Source organism: Python bivittatus, unplaced genomic scaffold (genome assembly GCF_059951505.1).
Source record: "Python bivittatus isolate LINGU-HERP-01145 unplaced genomic scaffold, Pbiv_v1 ctg000700_np1212, whole genome shotgun sequence".
NCBI classification, from domain to species: domain Eukaryota; kingdom Metazoa; phylum Chordata; class Lepidosauria; order Squamata; family Pythonidae; genus Python; species Python bivittatus.
This window is the reverse complement of record NW_028277098.1, coordinates 37,013,795-37,025,869: the sequence shown is the minus strand read 5'-3', so window position 1 is coordinate 37,025,869 and position 12,075 is coordinate 37,013,795. Positions and strand designations below refer to the sequence as shown.

General features: G+C 36.1%; 1 long non-coding RNA gene across 2 annotated transcripts in view; it reads left to right on the top strand.

The window, feature by feature from the left end:
* LOC148214174 (uncharacterized) overlaps positions 1-1,755 on the top strand; it is a 41,169-nt gene extending 39,414 nt beyond the window's left edge. For both annotated transcript variants that reach the window (XR_015798389.1, XR_015798391.1), the window contains one exon: positions 1,205-1,755. This is a non-coding gene — a long non-coding RNA (uncharacterized LOC148214174). The remainder of the gene's footprint in view (positions 1-1,204) is intronic.
* The last annotated feature ends 10,320 nt before the right edge of the window (positions 1,756-12,075 follow it).

Genomic DNA, 12,075 nt, shown 5'->3' with positions numbered 1-12,075 from the left:
CTGGATACTGCTGGACATCTCTGCTGCCCCGGGGTACTAAGATGAGCAACCACTGGTCCAAGGGCCACCCACGTGCAGGTTTGTGACTACAACTGCCAGTGGTCATCTCCACCCGTTGCTTTGCCACTCCCTCATCACCACAGGGCTCAATAAATTAGGTTTGGACTGAGATGATTTGCAGATGAGTTGTAGATGAAGATGAATTGCACAACAGAAACCTGTGCGTGATGGAGTTTTAAGTGGAACAGTTGTTGTACAGGGGCAGTCCTACTCTCTCGGTGTAAGAGACCTTAATCCAGTGGCATGGAGGTGCATTACAGCTGGAGACCTCTCTTGCTGCAGTGGATGACCAGGATATCTAAGTGTCTTGTTGTGCTGTTAGCATTCCACAATGCCTACTGGGCCTGCCTTCTTGATGGTTGGAACTGTTGATCAACCTCCTCCGCTCAATCTGCCAGGGCCAGACTTCACATGCTGGCATAGACAACCCCCCTATCTCACTGAGAGTTGAAGACCCGTCTGCCAAGATGGTTTACTAGGGTGTAGCTGCTGCATGTTACAGCTACTTGGAGCCACAGGTGAGAGCTGAGCACCAGGTGGGGACCAAGGTGAACAAGCAGCCTAGAAAGGGCATGGCAGGCCCCTCCACCAGAGGTGCTACCTCTCCCTGGACACCCCATACACCCGTGTGTGTGTATATAGTACAAAGCATAAAAAGCCCCCACTGTTGTGTATTTCTATGTCCACTGGCACCTTTGCTAAGAAATACGCCTCCAGTTCAAAAACAAACCCTGTCATGCTGTGACAGTAAGAACAAACTCTGATTCTGGCTATGACTATACCATAGTATACCATATATATATATATATATATACCATAGTACTTCACTAATGTTCTATGGTGTGTGTGTATTTATTCTGAATTAAAGTTGTATTATAATATTATATCATCTTATTTTTATGCTTGTGATTTGTTCATTTTGTGCAGACTAGGCCCAGAAAGGTTGCTTACAAACATATAAATTATAAATAAATTGCTGCCAATGGTTAATTCCTTTGAAGAAGAATAAAGAAAGCTGAATTCTTGTTCACCAATAGAAACAAAAAAATCTTCAGCTTAATAAAGTTTTAGACTGGTCTTTCAAATATATCTTCAGAGTTACAGTTTTGTCCATTCATCCTGATAACAGTACTCTCTTTTACAGGTCTTCACAACTATACACTAAAAATGTATGAAAAAGATCTAGACTGAAGACTGAAATTTCATACTTCAAATATGTACATTTGGGAGTTAAGATCAGCTAGCAGAATTAGAGTTACTTCTATACAAGGCTAAACTTCTATGTGAACTTATTTAGGAATAAACTCTAAGTTACTTTTGAAAATTAAATTTATGGGCATACCCTGTTGGAGTTACTTTAGGTTGCAATATTTCTCCTATATTATGTTAGAAACAATGTACTGCCACCCCCCTAAGCAAAGGTTGTACTTTAAGTACTCTACTAGAGTTCCAGCTATTTATAAGAAAAAATACTGTACCTATTGATGTGTTGTGCCTTTTTTCAAAGTTTTGGGATCAGAGTGCAGAAGAACAGAATATATGTTTTAAAAATAAATAAGAATATGTGGCATATTTAACTTATCTTACATAAATACTGTATGTCATTCCAACTAAAAATTAATTCAAAGATTTGACTTTAAAATGTGCAACTAAACAAATGTAATTAATTACATAGTGGCATTTTGTAAAGGACAATATACAGCCAGGAAATTCAATAAAAGCTTTATTTGATTTAATTATTCATATGATATTTAATAATTTATAAGGTACTGAACCATGTATTTTTTAGGATACTGTTATTCTCTTATGAAATAAACTGGCACTTAAAGTTAAAAAAAGAAAAGTAAAAATAGAACATTCATGATATTAAATGATGTAACAAAGGGTCTGGTTTATGGACTATTTTACTTTTGGGAAGTAAATAACTAAAATACTTAATCATTTATGCATAGTTGAATTATTTAGTTCAAAAAAACCCAAATCCATGACTTTAATAAAAATCATAATAGCTTTGGATTGATTTGCAATACAACAAAATTATACAGTATTTTATAGAACAGAAGAGAGGCACAAATGGAAAACAGACAGGGAATACTTAAATAATGGGTGGTAGATCCTGGCCAGACTTTAACAAAAGCTTTCCATTGTCACCACAAACAACTACTCTTTTCTTAGAAAAGAGGGATTATATAAACATAAAAATTGCTGCTGCAAATATGTGAATCAAAATGCTTTTAAATATAAGGATATTTACAAAGTTGCAGGAGCATCTGACTCATAGGCTTGATGAACTACAGAACTCACAAGGCAATTAAACTTTTAAAATGTGTATTTCAGAAATGTAATACTATGAACAGTTATTTATCTTTCAGCAGTCAAACTTCTCATCAGGAAAAATAGCAACATTATTAATTTTACTGAGCCAAAACTGGGGGTGAAGGGAAGACTGAAAAGTGGCTGACATTCAAACAGGGAAATCTACATTTAATTATGGAATGTGGGAGTTGGTTATAGACATTCAAAAAAGCTGACATATCAAGAAGATTTCACTGAATCACAAATTCCTCCAAAGGCTGCTGGGATGAAGAAATGGCATCACCTCCCTGTTCCCCCCCCAAAAAACAAAGTAGTCTTGAAAATATGAAATCCTGATATTTTTCTCAAGTGTCTTCATTCTTCACTGCTGCTGAGTACTGGGCTTCAATTGTTGTGTTTTACTTTTTATTACACAGATAGTCCTCATTTAGCAACCACAACTGGAACCAGCAACTCAGTTGTTAAGTGAAGCAGTCACTAAATGAAACTGATTGTACTTATGATCTTACTTCAGCTTTCCTTTGCTTTATAGATCTGCAAAGGTTGTAAACATGATTGGCCACAAAGTTACTTTTTCATCACCGTCGTAACTGCAAATGGTTGCTAAATGAGGCAGTTGCCAAATGAGGATTACGTGTATGGTATACAGTAATAACTCTTTTTACATTCCAAGTTACAATCTTTCATATGCCATGGTTGTCACCAGATGGGCCCGTACATATTGATCTCTGCTGCCCATTATGCATTTGGTCAATTGAGGATTTCACATAATGTTTTTGAGTAAAATAGAGAAGGTGTAAACTATATGCACCATTGTTTGCTAATGGCAACAACAATATCGGTCACTTTTGGAACATTTTGGTCAGTATGCCACAAGAGCAAGCAAAGCTCAGAATTAAACCAAGCATACACACAATATTCTGTGCAAGATGAAATGTCTAATCTACCTTGCAAACCAGTGTTCTGTTGCTTGTATCCCATAAGCTCAGAGATATATGCAGTATATTGACATATACTCAGGATACAAAATTGAATTGCATTTCTTAAACAGAAACTATAAATATTAGGCACAAATATTAAATTGTACAAATGATTTCAGTTGTTTCACTACAGTCATTTGCTAATGCCTTTAAAATATTCTTTGACTAAACTAAAGATCTTACGCTGTATATCTGGCACACCGTCAGATTATAAAACCACAGAGAAAGACAGTAAGGAAGAATCTTCAGTATGAAAATCCTTGTGACCCACTTTACTGAACAAAAGTTCTGCAAAGAAACCACAGGTGACTCTTATTCAAAAATAGTTCAAACCAACATTTCTATATAACAAATCTTACTTGGCAAATTATAGTAACAAACATTTTAAGAGCCATCTTACTCAGTTCTTTCCATTTTCTTTTTCCTTTTTTCCTTTACATTCCATTTCAACTGGCAGGCTCCCTGCAGAATTAACTGACATGAGTAATGAACAAATGCTTCTCTTATTATATTCCATACTGTCAAGTTTATGCGAAGTTGATTCAAATAATGCACACATTTTTATACCAACATGTAACAGAAATAAGTACATGTCTGTTCTGAAAACTAATAGTCTGATCTTATAGTGTTCAGTTGTTTCAGATGAGGATCATTAACAGTTACATACCATTTTTCTTAACAAAAATAGTGCTTTTGTCTAGTGCTTACAGGCTATAGACAGTGCTGGGACACTGTTATCTTTGAGACTGAGAGAATGTTTTTAAGAACTGTTCTTGATATACAGATCTCTAGAAGCAGATACCTGGTATCAGCTAGGGAGAAAGGCCATACATGGTCCTGATTAGATATTTGCAGAGTACCAGTGATGTAGCAATTAAGGGACTGGATTGGCACCAGGAGACCCAGGTTCTAGTCTAGACTTGGCCAAAGAAGTTCATTGGGTGACTTTGGCCCAGTATCTTTCTATGATAACCTACCTGGCAGACTTGTTGGGAGGAGAAATGCTCACATATGCTGCCTTGAACTCCGGTCAATTAATTAATGAGAAATATCTGATACCAGGAAACAGATCTGGAAGGGAAGAAAAGATCAAGTACTAAAGAACTTAGAACAGGTCACCTGGTAATTCAAAGATTGTCACAATAGCTACAAGCAAAAGAGTATTTCCAAGTGCCTAGCTCCAGCTGTTTGATGAAATCAAACAAAATGTAAAGGCACAAAGCAGGGTAATTTAGCATTGCTATCTATCTCATCTACCAGACTCACACAAAGAATAATAGTTTGCAGCTGATATGGATGGATTCTAGTTCCTTGCACAACACATGTGCAAGAACTTGGCAATAACCAGTCTTCCTACTTTTATTTTATAGTCTGAAGAATGCTTTAACTTCTTACTAAATTATATAAGCTTGGAGACTTTTGATGACTCACATTAAAACATTGTTTCAACCACCTCCCATCACCAAGGGAAAGCATATAAACACTTCTATGAGTTTTTTTTAAAAAGAAAAAGCACTGCACTGGAGATAGGAACCACACTGTGTTATAGTTCAGGAACATGTAATTTTTTCCAAGGACAAAAGGGAGAAACTGGAGGGTGCATGCACAAAGAAAGTACTATAGGAATTAAGTAACTGAAAAATCAATTTCTGAAGAATCAAGACATTTTCAAAAGTACAGAAACAAGTGCAAAGTTCTTCACTTAGGAAAAAAAAATTCAAATTCACAGCAATATGACTGAAAATACTTGTCTTGATAATGGTACTTGTGAAAAAGTATTTGGAATAATAACTGATTGCAAAGTGAATATAAGCCAGCAGCATGATGTGGCTCCAAAAAAAGGCAGATTCAATTATAGGCTGCATCAATAGAAATATAATGTCAAAATCACAGAAACTAATAGTTCCATATTATACTGCATTATACTGCACAGTCCCACCCCCAGACTACTGTGTCCTGTTCTGAGCACCCAAACTTTAGGATTCATAGAAACTGGAACAGATTCAGAGTAGGGCAATGAGAATCTTCAAATTTTATAAACTAAGTCCTATAATAAAAGATTACAGGACCTCACTATAACTACCCTTGATGAAAGATCAAATATCTGAAAGGATATTACACAGAAGATTAAAATCTGATCTACTTTGTTCCAGAGTGCAGGACCCAGAATAAATTTACATGCAGACAGATTCTGAATGAATATGAGAAAAAAAGTCCTAATAGTAAGAGATGTTTGATAAAAGATCAAACTACCCATAGATGGTAGACTTCCCTTCACTGGATTTGTTCAAACAGAGGTAAATCTGATGGGATGCTTCACCTGGGACTGCTGCACTGAGCAAATGGTTGGACCTGTGGTCTGAATGGCTCCTTTCAACTTTCTAATTCTATAATGGCAGCAGGAAAGAAATGTTGTAGCCATGAAATAAGAACAGCAACAACAAAAATCCATCAGCATCATACTATTTTCCATATTCCTTAAGAAATCTTAATGAAGGTAGTACCTTTGGGAATCAGGCTCCAGGCACTTTTTATTCAGACTTGTGCTGCACAGGCAAAAACCAGAGCAAGATGAACTTGGACAAAATTGCCAGGCATTGTACTGTAACCTGTAGATGTCTCCTGAAAATTTGCTAGAACTTATACCTGTTCATAAGAAGCTAAATTTAAATTTAGCTAAGAGTACTAATCAAATGAATCTGAAAAAATGAACCAATAACATAAAAGAAACTGCACTTTAAGACTAAAAAACTTGGAAATACATATGTGACACTTGCGCCGGGTAACACTTGTTGGTTGCTCATTCCTTAAAAAAAATCTGTACGGCTCCAGCAATTCAGAGAATATTTTTCAATAAATGATTTGTATGAGAACAGTGCACATTGAGAGCTGCCATCTTAAGAAAAAAAAAATACTGGGTGATCAGGACATTTGAATGATCTTACAGATACATTGATAAAGATTTCACTTTGTTAACCCATATCCTTACTAATCTACAGTATGAATTCAAGATATTGAGAGTGTTCTGGAATGTGAGGGAGAATGTAAAGTTAGATATTATAAATGTTCTAAAGTCATTTTCTCAAATATATGAATAATCTCCTTGCAGTTTCATATAAATATTAAACAGCATGTGATAGAAGATGGAAAACAGCAGGACATAATAGAGGAAAGCCATGCCATCAATCAATAGTAACTCAGAATGAAAACTAGCTATTTGTGTACATTCAGAACCACTGCAAAATTGTGTTCTCTTGTCTCATCACAGCCAAACAGTCTAATTGGTATTGTGGTTGATGCATGTAGGAATCTAGTATTAAAACACCACTGGCCTTGTCCACAATTGTGCATAGCATTTTCAGTAGCACCTAGGACACTGCATGAAATGTCACACATATCACACACGCACTTACAAGCAAAGAATAAATTTATCTTAGGTAATTTATAAGATTATAGAAGGTATTCTTAAAAAAACCATAAAAATTGCATTGAACTCTACAGATTTTTCATCCTTTTGTTCTAGCTTATTTTGTTATTCCCAGTACTGATCAGTCTGAGTTGTTCCACCTACAGCTAATTTTCTCTTCATGAAACACTCAAATTTTTAAAGTAAGTGCTCAAAAGTCTGTCACCACCTTCTGATCACCAGTAACTGATATGTGTTTAAATCAGCAAAAACATGCATGTGTTTATTGTGGAAGAAACCCTCAAACTCATCCAAAATTACTATAGTTTCTGACTCTTGTAATTTTAATGGAAGCGCTGAACAGATTAGTCATAAGTGTAGTAAAGGTATGTTTGTTGAATAAATAATGTCTAAATAAGCAACAGCATGTCACATAAATGTCTAGGAGACATTTAACTGATAATACATTTACTTCATCAACTATTAACTCTGAGAGTACAAGAAAATATAAATGTTTGCTGTAATAGTACATGGATGTGCTCATAAATAAAAAGTGAAGCTACAATTACGCTAATGATCATGACTGTGTTATACCGTACATCACTTTTAAAAACACTCTAAGCTTACTTGAAATTCTTTCAAAAATCAGTAAATACTGAAAAGTTATTGAAAAAGTGTAGTGGTTAAAGTGTTGAATTAGAAACCAAGAGACTATGAGTTCTAGTCCTGCCTCAGACATGAAAGTCACCTGGATGACCTTGGGCCAGTAATACTCTGTCAGACCAACCTACCTCATAGAGTTGTTGCCATGAGGAAAATAGGCAGCAGCATTATGTGTGCTACCTGGATTTGTACAAAAATAAAGGTGGGATAGAAATCAAATACATGCATGCATATATACATACATCTCTAGGCAAAGAATGAGAAAACAAGGCTCTGTGGATAATACTGAATTGCACCTCCCAGCATCCATCACTATTGGTCAAGCTAACAGGCTCCTGGGAGTTTTATTTCAGCATTGTCTGGAGGACACAGTTCTATATTCCTGCCTTGAAAAGATTCTAAATAAAGAAGGAAGCAGTGAGGGTTACACGAAAATAGGATGTTAACTGCAAATTCTGCATTCTTCTACCTCATCACAGATGGAATGGATGCTGCAAGAAAGGAGAGGAAACTTTCTGTACAAGTAAAAGCTCCCTTCCTCAGAGGATTATGACAGCTTGCTATCAGTGATGCTAAACATCCAGACACCATGCTAATTAAATAAAAATATACCAGTGAGTAACTGAAGCACTGTTTTCCAATCTTGAACAGATGACTGTCAGACAAAGTGAGATATTAATATAATTTATATAAGAGGCTTATATATGAACATTTTAAGGATTAGTGATCCAGTTGAAAAGAAATATGACTTTAATATACCTGACCTTAGACTTTTGCAAATGACACTTCTAAACATTAAATCATCTGCCATTCAAATGTTATAACTATACCAATTCCCTCACACATTTCATTTACTGTATGATTAAAAAAAGGAGGGGAAAGACATGATACCCCTTCCAGTCGTGTCACATTATCTGTGTGTGAAATATTAGATATTGTCACTGTTGTCCTATGTGACTAATCACTCTTCATACTTTTATTTAGAAACTCTTACTTTCTTCTCTCATGATGTGATAACAAAGATAAAGTCTTCTTCAGGCTGAGATCAACTCCTGATGAGTTCATAAACCCAGCCATGCAGTTTTCTTGGCAACAGTACAGAAGAGATTTGCCATTTCTTTCTTCCAGAATGTTTTTTTTAAATATCCCAGGCTACAGTGCTTCCAAGCCTACAACTTCCAAAAGTGGGGAACTACCAGCTCTTTTCCCAGCAAGATCAAATTAGTTACACTGATTGTAGTAGGTGAATGTGGTCCTGGAGATAACTTGGTGCCAAGCCATAAATTTATATTAAGGAGGAGGAGGAACAACCACCATCCATATCAATATCTGGAGTTCAGATTTAGCTAGTATGATAGTGTTGTGCAATGTAAACATGTTTGCAACTACTAATTAAATGTCCCTGTCCTCACTAATTTCAAGGAAGTAAAAGCAAGCTTTATTCAGTAGAGGTTATGCAGCACTTCAGATTCAAAGCAAAAAAAGTGTGTGGGCACACATATAGCACCTTTCAGCAACTCCTTAAACCAAACATGTCTTTTCCTGGGATCACACCACAGCTGAGAAGGGCAGCCATATAAATCACAAAAAACTGCAGCTGTTTTAAATTGAAAGATTCTATGTGAGCCATCCCACATGCTCCAAAGCTCCTTTTTGCCCTTTGAATTCAAAATGCTATACACACGATTACACAGTAAACCTAACTGAAAAAATAGTGAAGGGAAGTTACCATGGTTGAAGCTAGTGGTTAATTCTATTAGTTTCTGCCTGTTCGAACCTAGGGGGGGATTGTGGGGGTGGGAGTGGGATAGCAAAAGGAAGCACTGTCTTGTGCAACATGTGAACAAGCTAGCTTGTAAAACATCAGATATACACTAATATATAAGCAAATCACAAACAATTTAAAGTAACAAATAATTTAAATTCAATTACATCAAGTTACATCTACTTTTCTTTTGAATGCAGATTGATACCTCTTTAGAAATAGTACAAATGGAAAAGTCCATGTTTAATATACACTGAAGAAAAGAAGAAATGGAAAACTAACAGTGCAATCTTATGTTCATCTGATCAAGATAACATAAGGATGAGTCTTAGCAAGCACACACAAATGAATGAATCCTGTTTAAGCACTATGTGACACAAACAATGTTTAAGTCTCTATTATTTAGCAGCAGGCATTCCATTAAACTTCAGCAGGAGGAGACAAGAGGAAAGGTTTTAGCAAAAATGAATTCCAGCAGGCTTAAACTATTTTTATTCATTCTATAGGTGATTGTAAAAAAAACCTGTTTCTACACTTCAGTTTCTTTTTCCCCTCTTTCCTTCTAATCTCTTTCCCCTTTTATATTGTACCTTTAAACCTGCAACCCTCTTAGTAGGGACTTCCTTTTTTCATGATTAAATAAAGTGTTTTCACCTGAAGAATGAGGTGATAAAAGTATAATTTATTTAAATTACTAGGCTGCAATCCTATGTATAGATTTTTACTAGAACTAAGTCCAGCTGCACTTGGTGGACTCATTTTTGAACAGTCATTCACAGGACTGAACTATTGAAGGCTACCAATTATAAGTAAGCATGTTCCACCAATTAACTTTGGGTGTGGGTATGCTTTTGAGTCAGGCTTGACTCCCGGCAACTGCAAGGACAAGTCTACATTATGTAGTTTTCTTGCCAATGATTTTTCAAAGTGGTTTGTTGTTGCTTTCTTCCTCAGGTTGAGAGAGAATGACTGGCCCATCTAGCTGGCTTTGTGCCTAAGGCAGGATTTTCCCAATTTCTAGGCTAGTGCCTTTAACCACTACGCCAAAATGACTCTCACCAATAATTTGAAAATAAGCATTTAAGTTATGTGTGGACCATTACATTGAAAACCAGGAAGAAGCATTAATTACACTTAAATTATGTCATTTCCAAGGCAATGTACTAGCAATATAATGTATATACATAAGAATAGTCAACAATTATGATTTTTATCTATTTCTACTGATTAAATACTGGGAAATCATATTTTGAAAAAATCCTGAACACATGTCAAAATATCACAAGTAAAAATTATGAAGATGGAAATGTTCTTATTTAATAGCAACCATGAAGAGTGAGCATGCTCAGTGAACAGGAAACATGTCTGGGGTGTAGAGAAGGAAAACTTGAATTAAGTAACTCAGAACTGTGGGCTGATGATAAACAGGAGCACTCTACTTTACAACATTTTGAAATTCTTTGTATTTATATAACACTGCTAAGTGTTCATATTGTTTTAAATATGCCTTGGAAGTTGAAGCTGGGAGAAGTGTAACACGGTAAGAGTGCAGGATTAAACAGGGCAGACCTGGATTCAAATACCTCTCAGCCACAAGGTTTAGTAATTTACCATGCATAATTCACCCCCTCTTGCATTAGCCTATAAGCCAAAAATGGTTTATAGAAGTATAAGAAAGTATAGGGACTTTGAAAAAGGGTGGGATACTTTTGGGTTAAGTGATAATTTTGTTACCATAATTTAGATTATGGAGAGCCAGTTTGGTCTAATGGTTAATGCATAAGGCTAGAAACCAGGAGACTGTGAGTTCTAGTCTCACCTTAGGTATGAAAACTGGCTGGGTAACTTTGGGCCAATCACTCTCTCTCAGCCCACGACGTCAGGCTCGGGCAACAAGCTGGTTGGTCCATTCCTGTTGCAACTAATGGAACATCATTTGGTTGATCTGAAAAAAAGCAGACCCTGCATGTGTGGGAAAAATGCTAGGAAGAAATTAAATACCTAGAGTCTTATTTAAAATTTTCTGCTAATTTCCTTAGCACAGTGTTTCTTAAACTTTGTGCTTTCAGGACCCCTTCCCACTTTTAAAAATTATGGAGGACCCCAAAACAGCTTTTGCTTGTATGGGTTATATTTATCAATATTGCTGTATTAAAAATTAAATTTGATACATTTGCTGCCACTACCACTTCTCATGATTGTTTGATGGGATTTTAATATTGTATTATTTTTCAGCATAGGCTGGCAAATAATTTTGATTTTGCAGACCCCTGAGAGGATCTTGGGGCTAGGACCACACTTTAAGAAACACTGCCTTAGGCTACATCAGAGCTTTCTCCTAATATATTAACTGTCAGGGAAGAAAGAGAAGTAGTTCCCAGAGTTTCTCTGCAGAGTTCAAGCCTGTGTTCATTATGTTTATGACAGCACAGCAAAACTTGGATGATGCTATAAATCTCTAGTGAGGAAATGACCTGAAAATCTGTCACCATCTTTTCATTTATATCAAAGGGCAACCATTCCATCCTCCTCCTGAGCTATTTCTTTTCTCTCTCTCCTCTTCTTTCCATCCTATCCCTTTCCCAACCTTTTCTGTCAAGTCTAAGACCACAAGGCAGAATCTCCTGAGGGAGACTGAGATTTTGCCTTTTTTTTTGGCAAAAAAAAAAAGCATGAAAGCCGGCTGGGTGACTTTGGACCAGTCGCTGTCTCTCAGCCCAATTCACCTCACAAGTTTGTTATTGTGGGGAACATAGGAGGAGGGAGGAGTATTAGGTATTTTCGCCGCCTTGAGTTATTTATAAAAATAATAAAGGCGGGATAAAAACATCTAAAAAAACCCGGTGAGAGTTAAGATAGTTCTAAAGAAAAAACGAAAACCCTAA